The sequence below is a fragment of the Lepidochelys kempii genome, chromosome 15, assembly GCF_965140265.1.
Source record: "Lepidochelys kempii isolate rLepKem1 chromosome 15, rLepKem1.hap2, whole genome shotgun sequence".
NCBI lineage: Eukaryota > Metazoa > Chordata > Testudines > Cheloniidae > Lepidochelys > Lepidochelys kempii.
In genome coordinates, this window is record NC_133270.1 from 27,568,152 (window position 1) to 27,581,127 (window position 12,976).

The window sequence follows — 12,976 nt, forward strand, 5'->3', positions numbered from 1 at the left end:
TAGTTAACCTATGGTAAAACTGGTGTGATGGAGAACAGAACCAGGGGAATCTCTAAAGCTGCACATATGACTTCTGTGTGTGCCCGCGCGCATCAGCGCCTTTCTGTGTTTGCTGGGCTAACCCCGCACTTACTACTTCTGAATCCATTTCCTACAGGAAACACAAGTCTGCTCATGAAGCTAAGGGAAAACCTCACCAGTACAGCAATCTCTGAGTGAGAGGCATTCACTCTTTGGGACTAAACTGTCCACCCGCGCGCTCTTTCCAAACCAGGACTCTGATTAGTACTGCAAGTAGTTCAGAGCCCAAATTTTGATTTGTGGCCTCCCTATTCCAGTGGACAGTCAACACTGCCCAGATGAGTGAGAACCCCACCTAATGAAATAGTCTCTAGTCCACGGGGGGAAATCTAGGAGCCAGGGGACCACGAGTTCGAGGCTCACCTCTTCTGCTCGCTGCTGTTTATAGTTCTGAGCCCTTCACAGCCCTTCTTATGGAGCAAGGCCTCTAACCCGGCCCTTAAGAAGCAGGCAAGTATAATTTCCCTCTCATTTTACAGAGAAGTTAACTGAAACATTGCACTGGGTCATTACAAGGTCACTGGGAATAGAAACCAGGCTTCTAATATGCCTGCCTGAGGTCTCATTCAGGCTGAATGTGCCAAATCTATATGGTTGGCGAGCCTGGCTGTAACCACTAGGTAACACTGCCATCCGAGACAGCAGTAGAGGCCAGAAGTCCTGATCCCTAATATTCTAGTGCTGTCTCGCAAATAGTTATGCAACCCTCTGGCAAAGAATGTGCCACAGGATCCTCGAGTGGCTGGCCCGTATACAGAGCGAACAGTTACTTGTTAGCTCACAGGGTAGAGTGCTGTTCTGTGGAGCTAAAGGACCAATGGCCCAGCTCCTTAATGGAAGTTAGGTGCCTATTGAAATTAATGAGAATTAGGTGCCTAAATACCTTTGGATCTGAGCCAAAGTTCAAACCCTTCTTATGACCCAGGGGAGGATGCACCTGCTGGACTTCATTATTGTTCCCCCCCGCCCCGAATTTTATTTTTGTAATGTTTTTTGAATCTTACCACTCGGAATAATATAACAGGGGAGAATCTCCTAAACACCACCCTTTCTAGCTACAAACCATTATCTGTCAATGGTGGCATGAGGGGGCCACAAAATACAGGGGTTCCACATTTCAGCCGTTTGGCCTGCAGTGACCATACCAGACACTCTCTGGCATGATCCCCAAACTCCTCTTAGTCTCAGTGGGCATTAGGAATGTGGACAGAATGCAAGACGAGGCCCTATTCAGTAGTATATTGTGAAAATCCTTCTGCTGTGTGTACTGGGATTTTTGAATGTGCGGAGATTGAGTGTGAATTTGTTATCCAGTCTGGTGACAGCCAGGTAAACAAAGGATAAGAATTTCAAAGCCAATATAAAAACTTTTGTCAAACGCTGATATACATTTATTAGAAAACTAATTCTCTTTTATTATCCAGCACAATACTAAAAATATCCACTAGATGGCAACAGAAACTCACTTTTATGTTTGTGGCAGCATTCCTTTCTTACATGTAGGAATTTTAGGTAATTCCTGGGTTCTGGCCTGCACCATCTCCCCTGCTGTTCTAGTCTGGGGTTCCCATTTTGGCACCAGATGCTATTTAAATGAATCCTCTGAGCCAAGGATTTCAACATGCTTCACCTATAGTGATTAGGTCCCACAGTACCCTTTGTGCAGCCAGTGAGTGTGAATCTCTCTATTTTCCAGATGGGGGAAACTGAGGCACAGAGCAGTGAAGTGACTTTCCCGAGATCACACAGCAAGTCAGCAGCAGGGCCAGAAGACAAGCCCAGACTCCCAGAACCCCGCAGTAACCATGACCCCCTCCCCCCAAAAAAAACTAAATGAGATATTACCAAAGGTGTAATGGGCATAGAACTTAAACAGTGCTCTCCTGGTTCAAAGCAGTTTGCAACTGCTACCCTTCCCCCACTCTGCCTCCTTGCCCTGTGTCTCCCACAGACACCTGTGCCTTTTTGCACACTGCCCCATGTGCTTGCCATGCCCTCCCTATTTCAGTCCAGCAAACCCCAGTCTCCTTTTATCCCAATGGCTCCTGCAGACTCACTGCAGTCTAGACATCCCACAAGAAGTGAGTCAATAAAACGAAGGGTGATTTATATAGGATGCCAGCCATTCACTCTTCTTGGCTTCCCAGTTCACCCTGGCTACTCTGAGATACCAGCTTCTTTGGGGCAGAGACTGTCTACTCCTAACTAACTACTCCGAAACCTCTAATTAATCATTAAACAGCATGCATCAGTAGCTCTCCAAACCTTTTAACCCAGGTAGCCATGAGTTCACTGAGACCCCCTTATCATTTCTTTAGGAACCAGTCTTCCTAGTTACAAGAGCAGCACTGAAGCCTTTAGAAAAACGTTCAGAGAACGAGGCATCTGCTCAAACAATCGGACGGGACGCCCTGGCACCTGGGCTGGGAGGGCGTCGCCCTTTATTCTTAGACAAATCCTAGGTGGAGGCATTTTACAGAGGTTTTCCTGGTGCACTCCGGAGGCGCGTGAGCCTGGCCCAGCTGCAGGGCTAGTCGCAGTGATGTTTAACATTCCTTACAGGAAGTCACTTCCCAGGAGCACCAGAACAAACGAAGAATCTTAGCTAAAAATAAACACTGGCTTAACCCACTAACGGAATGGCTATGCTGCCCGTGTGGAGTGATCGGGCACATATGGGACACGTCGTGACTCCAACTGACATCACGCAACAACTGCAACAGACCGAGGATAATACCATATAGGGCCTGCTACGACATGAACTCCGAGGCCGTCAGACACTTCTGCGACCTGCACTCGGCCTGAACCTGCATCTGGCTGCAGACCCAGTAGTCCCAGTGATGGCAGTGGGAGCTTTGCCCTATATTTAGGGCTGAGTTGGTGCAGACAAGGAGTTCCCCTGCAACAGGAAAAAGGCAATTGAAAGAACTCTTAGTCTGTGTTTTATAGAGATGGTTACCAGTATGTCTGGAGGTAAATATCTGTTACGTACTCAGGTTTTAGGGGTGGTATTATATACAGGTAACAATGGAGGGATTTGGTGTGTATTGTTCCGTTATTACTATTTGTCTTATGGTTGCACTGGGGTCCCGCCGTGCTAAGAACTGTGCATCTACCCAGTAAGAGACAGTCCCTGCCTGCTGAGCTTATATCTACCTAGACACAACAGCCAAAGGAAGGATTGTGATCTCTTTTTTTACAGCTGGGGCATTGAAGCACAACAATATTAAGAGATTTGCCTCAGGTCACCCAGGAAGTCTGTGGCAGAGACAGGAATTGCCTCCCCCCCAGGATCCCAGCACTTCAGCTTCCCAAGACATAAGAATGTCATCAGCTGTACATAGGAAGGTACTCAAGCCATTTAGTGTGGAATTACAATACACAAGCAAAAAGAAAAGGAGTACTTGTGGCACCTTAGAGACTAACCAATTTATCTGAGCATGAGCTTTCGTGAGCTACAGCTCAGCTCATGCTCAAATAAATTGGTTAGTCTCTAAGGTGCCACAAGTCCTCCTTTTCTTTTTGCGAATACAGACTAACACAGCTGTTACTCTGAAATACACAAGCAGACAGGCAGAGGCCGGTGGTCAGCAGGGGTAGCTGCAGTTGCTTGTAGGGTTAGGTACTGTGATAGGTGAACAGGTGTTTTCTACCCAGGCAGGTTTTAAAGGAAGCTTCAAAATCTTTTGTGCATCAGGTTGTCGAGTGTCAGTGAGGGCACCAGCCACTGCGTACACAGTTCTGCTCTAGAAGAAGGGAAAACCATTCGTTCCCCCAGCGTTTCTGATTCTTCACAGCCTAGGTGTGAGTGTAAAACATCAAAGAAAGGGCCCTAGCCTGGTATTTTTGCACACACAGGCCTTGCAGCGAAGCCAGTGGGAGTTGTGACTGGGCCAGAAGTGACTGCACAGACCAACCACGTTTCACTCTGTAGGCAAATAAGCGTTTTCCTGTCATTTTGGATGGCTCAGTAGATTATGTGTCTGAGGGCCAGTGATGCAGCCCTTAATTCTCTGGGACAATCATCCCATTGACCAGTCTCAAACTGAAGTTACACCTAATGCTTCTTCCCTTTGCTTCCAAGACAGCAAAGACTGCTGGTAATGGAGTCCATCCCTCCTCTTGAGGACAGGCTTGATCACAGAGAAAGGCATGGTGATTGCATTTTTTTATCCTGATCCCCTTTTCAAACACAGCTAAGGGGAAAACAAGGCAACACTCTCTGCTATGATCAATATTCTTTGGGTTTGGGTAAAGCCCCTTAGCTTGCCTCTGGCAGCGGGATTATGTCATTTAACAACAATGGAAGGACAAAAACAAGAAGAAAAGGTCTCCAAGAATTCCCAAGTGTATAAATAGCTTTCCTGAAAGCAGGAGAAACTCCCCCTTGTGCACTAACACAATGAGCTGCAGGACGGGACAGGCTTTTCATAGAATCTCAGGGTTGGAAGGGACCTCAGGAGGTCATCTAGTCCAGCCCCCTGCTCAAAGCAGGGCCAATCCCCCGTTTTGGCCCCAGATCCCTAAATGGCCCCCTCAAGGATTGAGCTCACAACCCTGGGTTTAGCAGGCCACTGCTCAAACCACTGAGCTATCCCTCTCCCCCAAGGAGCTGAAAACGTCCCTGGCGATAAAAAAGTGGGTGGGTGGGGGACAACAGAAAATCTATAGTACACCAATAAATCTATAATATACCAATTAATACTCAACAGCACCTTCCCTCCAAGGTCTCACAGTGCTTCCCAAGCAGAATTCGCGATCCCTCCTCCCAAACCTCTCTCTCCTGCTGAGCGTGCAAATGGCAGCTGAACACCGAATTGCCGCCGGAGACTGCGAAGCCCGCGATCTCATGTCTTTTGTTTCTTTGGCTCTTCTTTCCCTTCCCAGCGGCTGACTTTGTTCTGGGGTAAGTCACCCCCAAAAGGGCCCCCGCCCCCTCAGCGCGATGACGCGACCGCACCGCCAGAGGGCGCCGGCTGCGGCGCAATGGCCCGGGAGCCGCGTGCTGCAGAAGGGAAGCAGGGGCGGCAGGTTAATGTCAGGTTGCAATTTTGCTGTAAAGGTCGCTGGAAAACCCGTCAAGCCGAAGTTCTCCCCCCCCCCCCGCCCCGCGTATCGCGACGGTTCCCGGCCGTGCCGGAGCAGGGCCGCGCCGCAGGCTGGCGACAGGCGCCGTGTGCACAGCGCAAGCGGTGTCGTTTCTCCGCCTTTCCAGCCCGAGATAAGACGGGGGTGGGGGCTCGTTCTTTGCCGTTCCGGCCCCCCCCCCCCGCCCCTGCTCCGGCCGGCCGGCTGCTTTCGGTATCGCTTTGCGGCCGGACTCCGACTCCCTCTCGCCTCATCGGGCCGAGCGTTGCCTTCTAAACGCAGGGGCTGCAAAGCCGCAGCCCCGAGCCCGGGCTCGCAGGGGGGAGCGGGCGGGCTGAGCGCCCGGGGACGAGACCCGCGCCCCAGCAGCCCCGGCGGCCCCCGGGGAGACCGGAGCGCCGCGCACGTGGGCGCCGAGGGAAGAGGCGCCGGGCGCTGCCCCCGCTGTCTGCGCCCGAGGCCGCTTCAGGCCCGCGGGCCGGCCCCTGCCCCGCTTCCCCGCCGGCGCCGCGGCTCCTGGCAGAGCAGCCGGGGGAAGGGGCCCGGGACCCAGCGCCGGGGAAGGGGCCCGCGCTCCGGGCGACCGGCAAGTGGAAACGCGGAGCCGCCGACCCCTCGCCGCGCCCGGGTTCGCTGCCCGCGCCCTGCGCCGCCCGGCCCGAGCTGGCGGCACCTGGCCCCGCGGCCAGCACCATGGGCGAGCGCCACACGGACGGCTTCTCCTGCAGGTACGCGGCCCCTGCCCGCGGCCCCTCGCCGCCTGCCCCCGGGGGACCCGCCTGCCGGGGTGCCGCTGGGGGGGCCCCTGCCGCCCGGACCGCAGACGGGCGGTGGGAAGGGGCCCGACCCCCGACTCGGCGGCAGCACCGCCACGTGCGCGCTGAGCGCCGCCGACTCCATCCGCCCGAGTCCGGGGCAGGTGCGGGGCCCGCCCGGCCGGGGCCCCAGGGACGGGGGGCCCGGGCTCGCCCGGCCGGGGCCCCTCCCGCCGGGCTGTCCTGGAAAGTGAAAGTAGCGGCGGCCGCGGCTCCTATTCCTGCTGCGTAGGGAGGGGCCGCGCGGGGCTGGGGGGCGGCCAGGTCCCTCCGAGGCCCCCGGGAGCTGCGGGGCCCAGGGGCTAGGAGCCCCCCAGCCGCTCCCCCGGAGCCGGGGGGGTTCAGGCCCGTCCAAGCAGGAGCCTAAGCGGGGCGGCCTGAGGCTCCAGGGTCACGCTGTCCCCGTCCGGGGTGGGGGGCCCGGCTCTGTGTCGCCGGCCACGGGGCGCCCCCCACGTGCCCGGGCCCCTTTTCCAGCGCCGAGCCGCCCGGCTGCGGGCTGAAAAGCCCCGGCCCTGGGACTTGGTGCGGGTGATGGCTGATGGAGAGCGCCCCGGGTCTCCGGTCTGATCTGCCGGGGGTGGGGCAGGGTCTCCCTGGGACCGCGCCAGTCTCAGCCCGGCGAGGCACCAGGCTGCCCCTCCCTGGCCCCGGGAGCCGGGGCTGGCCCCGGGCCGGGCCGTGCCGCCGCACCGCTGCGGTCGGTGCATCACGCCCGGGCAGAGCCAGCCCTAGGGGCCTGCAGCAGACTGGGCTAGCGGCTGTGGTCTTCAGGGCCGGGGCTGATCGCTCCTTGGAGCGGTCCTGCTGCCCGCGGCACCCGGGCCGGGCTCCGTTCCCTCCAGCCCGGGCGCTAGGAGCCGCGAAGTTCCCAAGCCTGCGGCTCGCTCGCACATGGGCTGTGCGCTGAGGTGCTTTGGCTCCGGCACTGGGGGTGGAAGAGTCACCGCGACCTGACCTGGGCTTTACTGTCCGCCAGGAAGCCCGGGAGGAGTTGTTGTTGTTACCAGTTGACTCAAGATGGACTGGGGAAGGAAGGTGTTAGGTGGCCGGCCGGGGACTCTACTTACCTTTTTGCAATAAGGGAACTGAACAAGTGGCGAAGAGAAGAACTGACAACCTGTCTGGAGAAGCCTATTTCTGAGGCACCTCTGGTGGAACGGGAGTTGTACCAGCAGGTTATTTGATGGAGTAGAAGGGCCTGTGAAATCAAAGGGAGGTTTTTGCCTTTGGCTTCATTGAAAGCAGATCAAACTAATATTTCCTTGTAAGTTACCTCCCCGCCCCCCCAAAAAAAACCAAAAAAACTTTTCTTTGTAATTTAGGAACTGGGCATTTCTGGCGGTTACAATTTCTTGTTTGTGTTTATAAAACCTCTGGAAGGACCCTTTCGAGACATAGGAGTGGCCATTCTGCTGGCATCCCAAATTGTTCCATGGAGATTTGTTTAGAATGAGAGCTCTGTGGCTTTGCATTGTGTCTAATCAAGGAAATCAATGGCTTTTACTTTCAAGTCTTGTTTTGTGCGAGCTCCTCGTTCTGTTGTGGAAAAACCTTGGCAGGATGACAGAATTGGCACAAATCCTACAGAGCGCTCAGGCATAAGACAAAGTGTAAGCTGCTTAAATAGCCTGTTGTGTTAGAAGGATCATGTTAGGATCACACTAGTGTCACCACTGCAAACCTATAAAGGGCCAAATTCCGATCTGGCATGACTGTATGTTTATAAAGCTAAGTAAGTAGGTCCCAAGAGTTGAGGAGGTGTATGACTAAGGGGGACTCTGCTTTTTAAATCCTTCTGTTGGTTACTCTTCCACCTCTCCACTGGGCTTACGCCAGTGTGCTGATACGTAACTTAGACCGTAAGTCCATTATAACGTGGTTTGATCTCAGTGGGTACATGAGGCTGCCTCGATATTTATATAGCTCCCATCGTTGTTGAGTTAACTCAACATCATCGTTGTTGAGTTAAAGGGACATTGTCTAGACACAGAAGTTGCACCGGTTTAACTTGACTGGGCTTTGTTAAACCAGTGCAGCTTTTGTGTGTGGGCTGTTCGAAACTGGTTCTGTTGGTTTAGCTTGCACCTGTAAATTCACTAGTGCAAATTGAACTGAGAGATGCTAGCTTTAAGCTGGTATAAGGTTGTGAAAACACACATGTTTCACGGGTTTAACTAAATGGATATAAAATCACTCTTCTAGTTAAACATAGCTCTGTGTACAGACAAGACGTCCAGTGACGCTTTTAGCTTTCCAAATGTTGATATTTTAAAAATAAAAACCATGTTGGTCTGGGGGAGAGGATGGAGAGCAAACCAGCATGCACTTACCAGGCACATGCCTTGGTCGCCCCTTCTCCCTCTCACATGCACCACCGTTTCTTTGCCCCCCACGGAGAGAGGGTACTATAGTTTACCTTTGCTTGTTGCAAAGGATGTTTTCTTTTGTTATCAAGGGCACATGCTCCCGGACCTTCAGTCTCACTCTGCTGCACACACACATCATAGTTTTCTATCTTTCTCTTGGTTGTTGGGCTATGTAATATTTTTGAATCTTTAGAGATCAGTAGAAAAAAATTCCCAGAAGTACTTTCCACATCCCTTGCATACTTAGTGTATTTATTTCACTGTCTCATTATTCTTTGAGTTTTGAGCTACTGCAATACCTCTAACCGTGTGTTAGATCATTATTTGTATGGAGTCTGTTTCTCACAGACCCTAGAATAACTTTAATTGGCCTGAGTGATTGGAACACACATTTTATTGTAAGGATTGCTGGTAGCAAGCTGTTCGGGCTTCAAGCAAAGGGTGGCTAATGCTCTCAAAGGTCAGTTCATGAGCAGGTCACAGCCTGGTATGGTGGCAATAACCTGTCAATCACTGGGATGCCTGCTGGCTTTTCATGCAGGTGTGAAACAACTGGGCAGTTTTTAAAGTGTGCAAGTACTGTCGTGTGTGAGATTCCAGTGACCTTTAAAAATGTTTTGGGAGAACAGTAGGATTTCTTTATATGCTATATTACACTACTGAAAAGCCAGAGTCACTCAAGTGAGATCAGAATGTGGCCAGTTATGACCATATTATGTTGTACAAATATAAGTATGTTTGCGTTTGATATGTCTTCCCACGCTGGTGTAAATCAGGAATAACTTTACCGAAGTCAGTGGCATGATGCTAACCCGATTTTCCTGTTTGTTACTTACACGGGTGTATGTTTAATTATGAAGGAAAAGCCCCATGAAGTTCTATAACATTGCAAAATGTTAACTGTTAACAGTACTTGGCTTGAAAGAAAAACACTGATCAGAGTTGGAAAATCTAATAGAAATGTAGCAATCAGAGGGGTGTCAAGTAGTATCCCAATTCCTAAGGCTAGGAAAGGGAAGGGGAATAGCAGGCACATGGAAAGTAACCCTCAGTTGTTGGATGCAGCGGAGTAGAGCATTTGAGTTCACCCAGAGGTGCGGGGAAACTCTTGTCAGGCTGGTGGAGCCTACCAGCAGCGTGGCCTGGGAAGGGGCAGGACCAGGTTAGCCAGGTGATATGCTGATCCGGTGCATTCCCCCAGATTACTTTCATTGGTGGGGGTTCTGGGGAAGTGGGATCTTGTAGGCATGGTCTTGTTAAAGAGAATAAAGAGTGACTGAATGGGGCATGGGACTTGAGCACCTTTTCACCCTCACGGGATGGTATCTTCAGGTCAAGGCTACAGAGCAGCATAGGGAAGCTTCTGCTACTCCTGCCCCGTTGTACCCACTCTGCAGATGCCGAGGATTTCAGTCTCCCCGGTTGCAGCACTGCATTTACTTTAATCAAATTGGTTACGGTGTCAGCTTCTAAAGCATGGTTCATGTATGATCAGGCTGGCAGCGTGCTAGACAGAGCAGCTCAACCCTGCTAGGCAACTGCCTTGCGTACAATGGTTCCTTTAATGCATGTAATCCTGGAGAGAAACTGTGACTTTGTTCGTAGAATTTAGTTCTGGGAACTTTCTGTTTTGTTGTTTTGAGAAGTAAAAGTCTTAAGCAGGGCAAGCGGGTAAGTATGTACAGAACAATGTTAAATAGTCCTTGAATTTAAAGGGGGGCTGTCAGCTTAGAATTCATGAGTCTGGAAAACTCTAATTTCCTTATGTATGGTGTTATGATCCTCTGATAATGTTAAAACTGAAAGTATTTTTTAAACATCCAATTTACTTTTCAGGGTATACATCAATCATTTACATTTCTTTTGGCCCCAAGAGTGGAAACAGCAATCAGTTTCATTTTCAGATTGCCATGCACCATCTCAGGTTTTGCCCTGTTTGGGTTGCAGATGGTCCCTGGGGATGTTAAATTTTGGGTGTGTGTGGGTTGTTTGTTTGCTTTATTATGCTTTAACAATTTCCACTGTAATGGCCAAAAAAAAAAAAGTTTGTTCTTGGGTTTTGTAAAAGGTGAATTTTACAAATCCTCAGGGTGGGGCCATATTTCATTTGATAGTGTCCTTTTAAAATAGCCTCTTTTTGCCGTGTGTGTGTCTCTTTTGTGATAGAAATATGGTGGGCCTGATTCTGCAGCTCTTGCCTTTATCATTAGAACCCATCGCTGGAGCAGTGGTTCTCAACCTGTTTACCCTTGTGGGCCACGTGTGCAGCTCTCTGTGTATCGTGTGGGCTGTTGCCACACAATCTCCGTACTGCCTGCACACTTACCAAAAAATAACCTTTCGTATTTGTTATATGACCACAATAGGGTTTAAATCGATATAGTACCTTTCAATTCAACACTGGCAAATCTCTGCCAAGAGCTTTTAAATTAGAAAAATAACTCAAAACATTAAGTGTTAAAATTAATTAATTTACTGCAAGGGTGGCCTGGCATGGTGTATTGCCTCCCTCCCTGTTATGCTGCTGGCGGCATGGTTGGGCGGAGCGCCCGGAGAGTGTGGCTTCAGAGCTTGTCTGCAAAGATGGGGAACCCTGCCTGGTGCAGGGCATGCCCTAGCCAGGGACTGCTTCCTGTGCACCCTGCCCCCCCAGCCAGGAAATAAGCCCCCTGGAACTGTTCCCCACCCAGGATCCAAACCTCCCCACCACTGGGCTGGCACACATGCCTGCCCTGCAGAGATGGTGCCCTGTCCAGGGCAGAACAGGCCCTCCAGGAACTGTCCCCCATGTACCCAACTTCTCCTATCCAGGAACTGTGCCCCAGAGCCCTCCATCCAGGGACTGTCACCAGTCCCCCCACCTAGAGTCTGTCCCCCATGCACCAGCTGTATCCCCCTCCCTGCAGTCCTAGTGCCAGGGAGCCTGCTGCAACTGGGGTCACTTGGACCCACGAATCTGCAGGGTGGGAGGGTGCTGAGCACCCTGGCCTCCTGCCAATGCTGCTGGGCCTGATCTTGCTGGGAAGGAGAGGAGGGGTTGATGCCGCTGGGCCTAATCTTGCTGGGAGTGCTGATGCTGGGCCTGATCCTGTGCCACCCCATTTTTGCACTCACCCTGCTGGCTCTGGGCCCAGAGCAGGTACCCCTCCCACCCCGCTCTAGTTATGCCCCTGAGGATGTCACATGGGCTGCAGCTGTGGGCTGATTGCACAGCGGGTTGAGAACTCCTGCTCCAGATTGTGTCCCGACATCTGTACAAAAGGGACCCAGTTTGATATGTGAGTACGGTGTTAGTAAACTGCACAGGGGGAATAGGCCAGATGGTTAGTGTGAGCTCCCCACTAGCTGAGTACCTGGCCTGGTGTGCCTCCCTCGCCGTGTTCCTACCGTCGTCAATGGCAAAAGTCCAATTGGTTTCACTGGGAATCCACATCAGGAACGGGAATGCCAAGTAGATCATGTGGTTGTGCTGATCCTATCGGTAGTTCGGGGGCCAATTGCTGTTCTGGACTCTCTTTTTAAAAGCGTCAGCACCCCTCAGCTAGGGGAGAGATTCTCTATTCTGCTGTCGCTTTGAGTAAAGCAGAGCTCATTGCTGTTGCCAGAAGCACTCAAAGGAGCATGTGGAAAAATGGAAGCTCGTGGTAGATTGCTTCTTTTAAAGCGTGACCTACGCTCGGTGACCTATGGGAGTTGGGCCTCTCTTTGCTGCTTTATGGTTTAAAAGAAGTGTCTTTCCTGTTTGTTTTTCCTTTAGAAATATCGGGTATGTCAAGTCTTCCCTTTTTGTGTTGGTCTGTTAGGCCGATGCAGGAGCTGTCTGTCCTCTTGGAGCAGGGCTGGGAAATGCTTCCCAAAGGGACTTTTTCTCCCATGTGTTAGCAAAACCCAATGAATTTTACAAGTCTGAATAAATATCCCACTGCCTCTCAGCAAACCAGCTTTAATTTCCTCGCTTTGTGTGATGTCACGATCCCACCGGTTCCCCACTGGTCGCTGGGACCTGTATTTCTAAGGTAATGAAACAAATAGAAAGCAAGTTTGGTTTTTAAATGCCGCCCCCCGCCCCAAACAAGCAACAACAACTACTTTGACCATCATAAAGACGCCTCCCCCCCCCCCCCCAAAAAAAAAAAAAAAAAGCCCCAAGCTCACTTTCTTCCCTCCCCTTCACAGATCACCCTTAGGGCATGTTTCTGGGGCTGTCTCCGTGGCACGTTCTGGGCCGAAGCATTTTATTAACCTCTCCCTACAGTATTAGCAGCCCGCTGAGGATTTGCTCCCAGTGCTGCCTCACTAGAACATGGTCCTTTACAGGGCTGCAGCCCAGCGCGGCGACTCAGTTGCTGAGCCGGTAGGACCCCTTTACACAGACTAGGCCAACCAGTGCCGATGCAGCCCAGATGTGGGACTGTGGTGTTCTCGTGGCGTCCTCCGACAGGGCAGCCTCTGTTGCTTGGGCCCCATGTGTCAGCGGGCGGCATTGCTTTGGGTCAGCGTTTCTGAGATGCTGGGCTCTAGGAGGCTTGTTCCCACTTGGCACAGAGACACCCCTGCTCTATTCTGCACCCGAGGGCAGCGCAGCCTCTGCTGCACGCTGAAAGACGCTGGTAAACAGGAAGG

General features: G+C 51.8%; 1 protein-coding gene and 1 long non-coding RNA gene across 4 annotated transcripts in view; one reads left to right on the top strand and one right to left on the bottom strand.

The window, feature by feature from the left end:
* Positions 1 to 1,449: 1,449 nt before the first annotated feature.
* On the bottom strand, positions 1,450 to 5,181 carry LOC140898817 (uncharacterized). Its single transcript, XR_012155110.1, has 2 exons — positions 4,797 to 5,181; positions 1,450 to 2,980 (listed from the first exon to the last, which is right to left on the bottom strand). It is a non-coding gene; the product is annotated as an uncharacterized lncRNA (long non-coding RNA).
* Positions 5,182 to 5,207: 26 nt separating this feature from the next.
* Positions 5,208 to 12,976, top strand: part of SH2B3 (SH2B adaptor protein 3) — a 92,109-nt gene continuing 84,340 nt past the window's right edge. Inside the window, exon 1 of one of the 3 annotated variants that reach the window (XM_073313288.1) lies at positions 5,208 to 5,897. The gene's annotated coding sequence lies outside the window, so the exon portion shown is untranslated. Of the gene's footprint in view, positions 5,898 to 6,318; positions 7,252 to 12,976 lie in introns of those variants that run through there. The other 2 variants (XM_073313286.1, XM_073313287.1) reach the window with 2 other exon arrangements.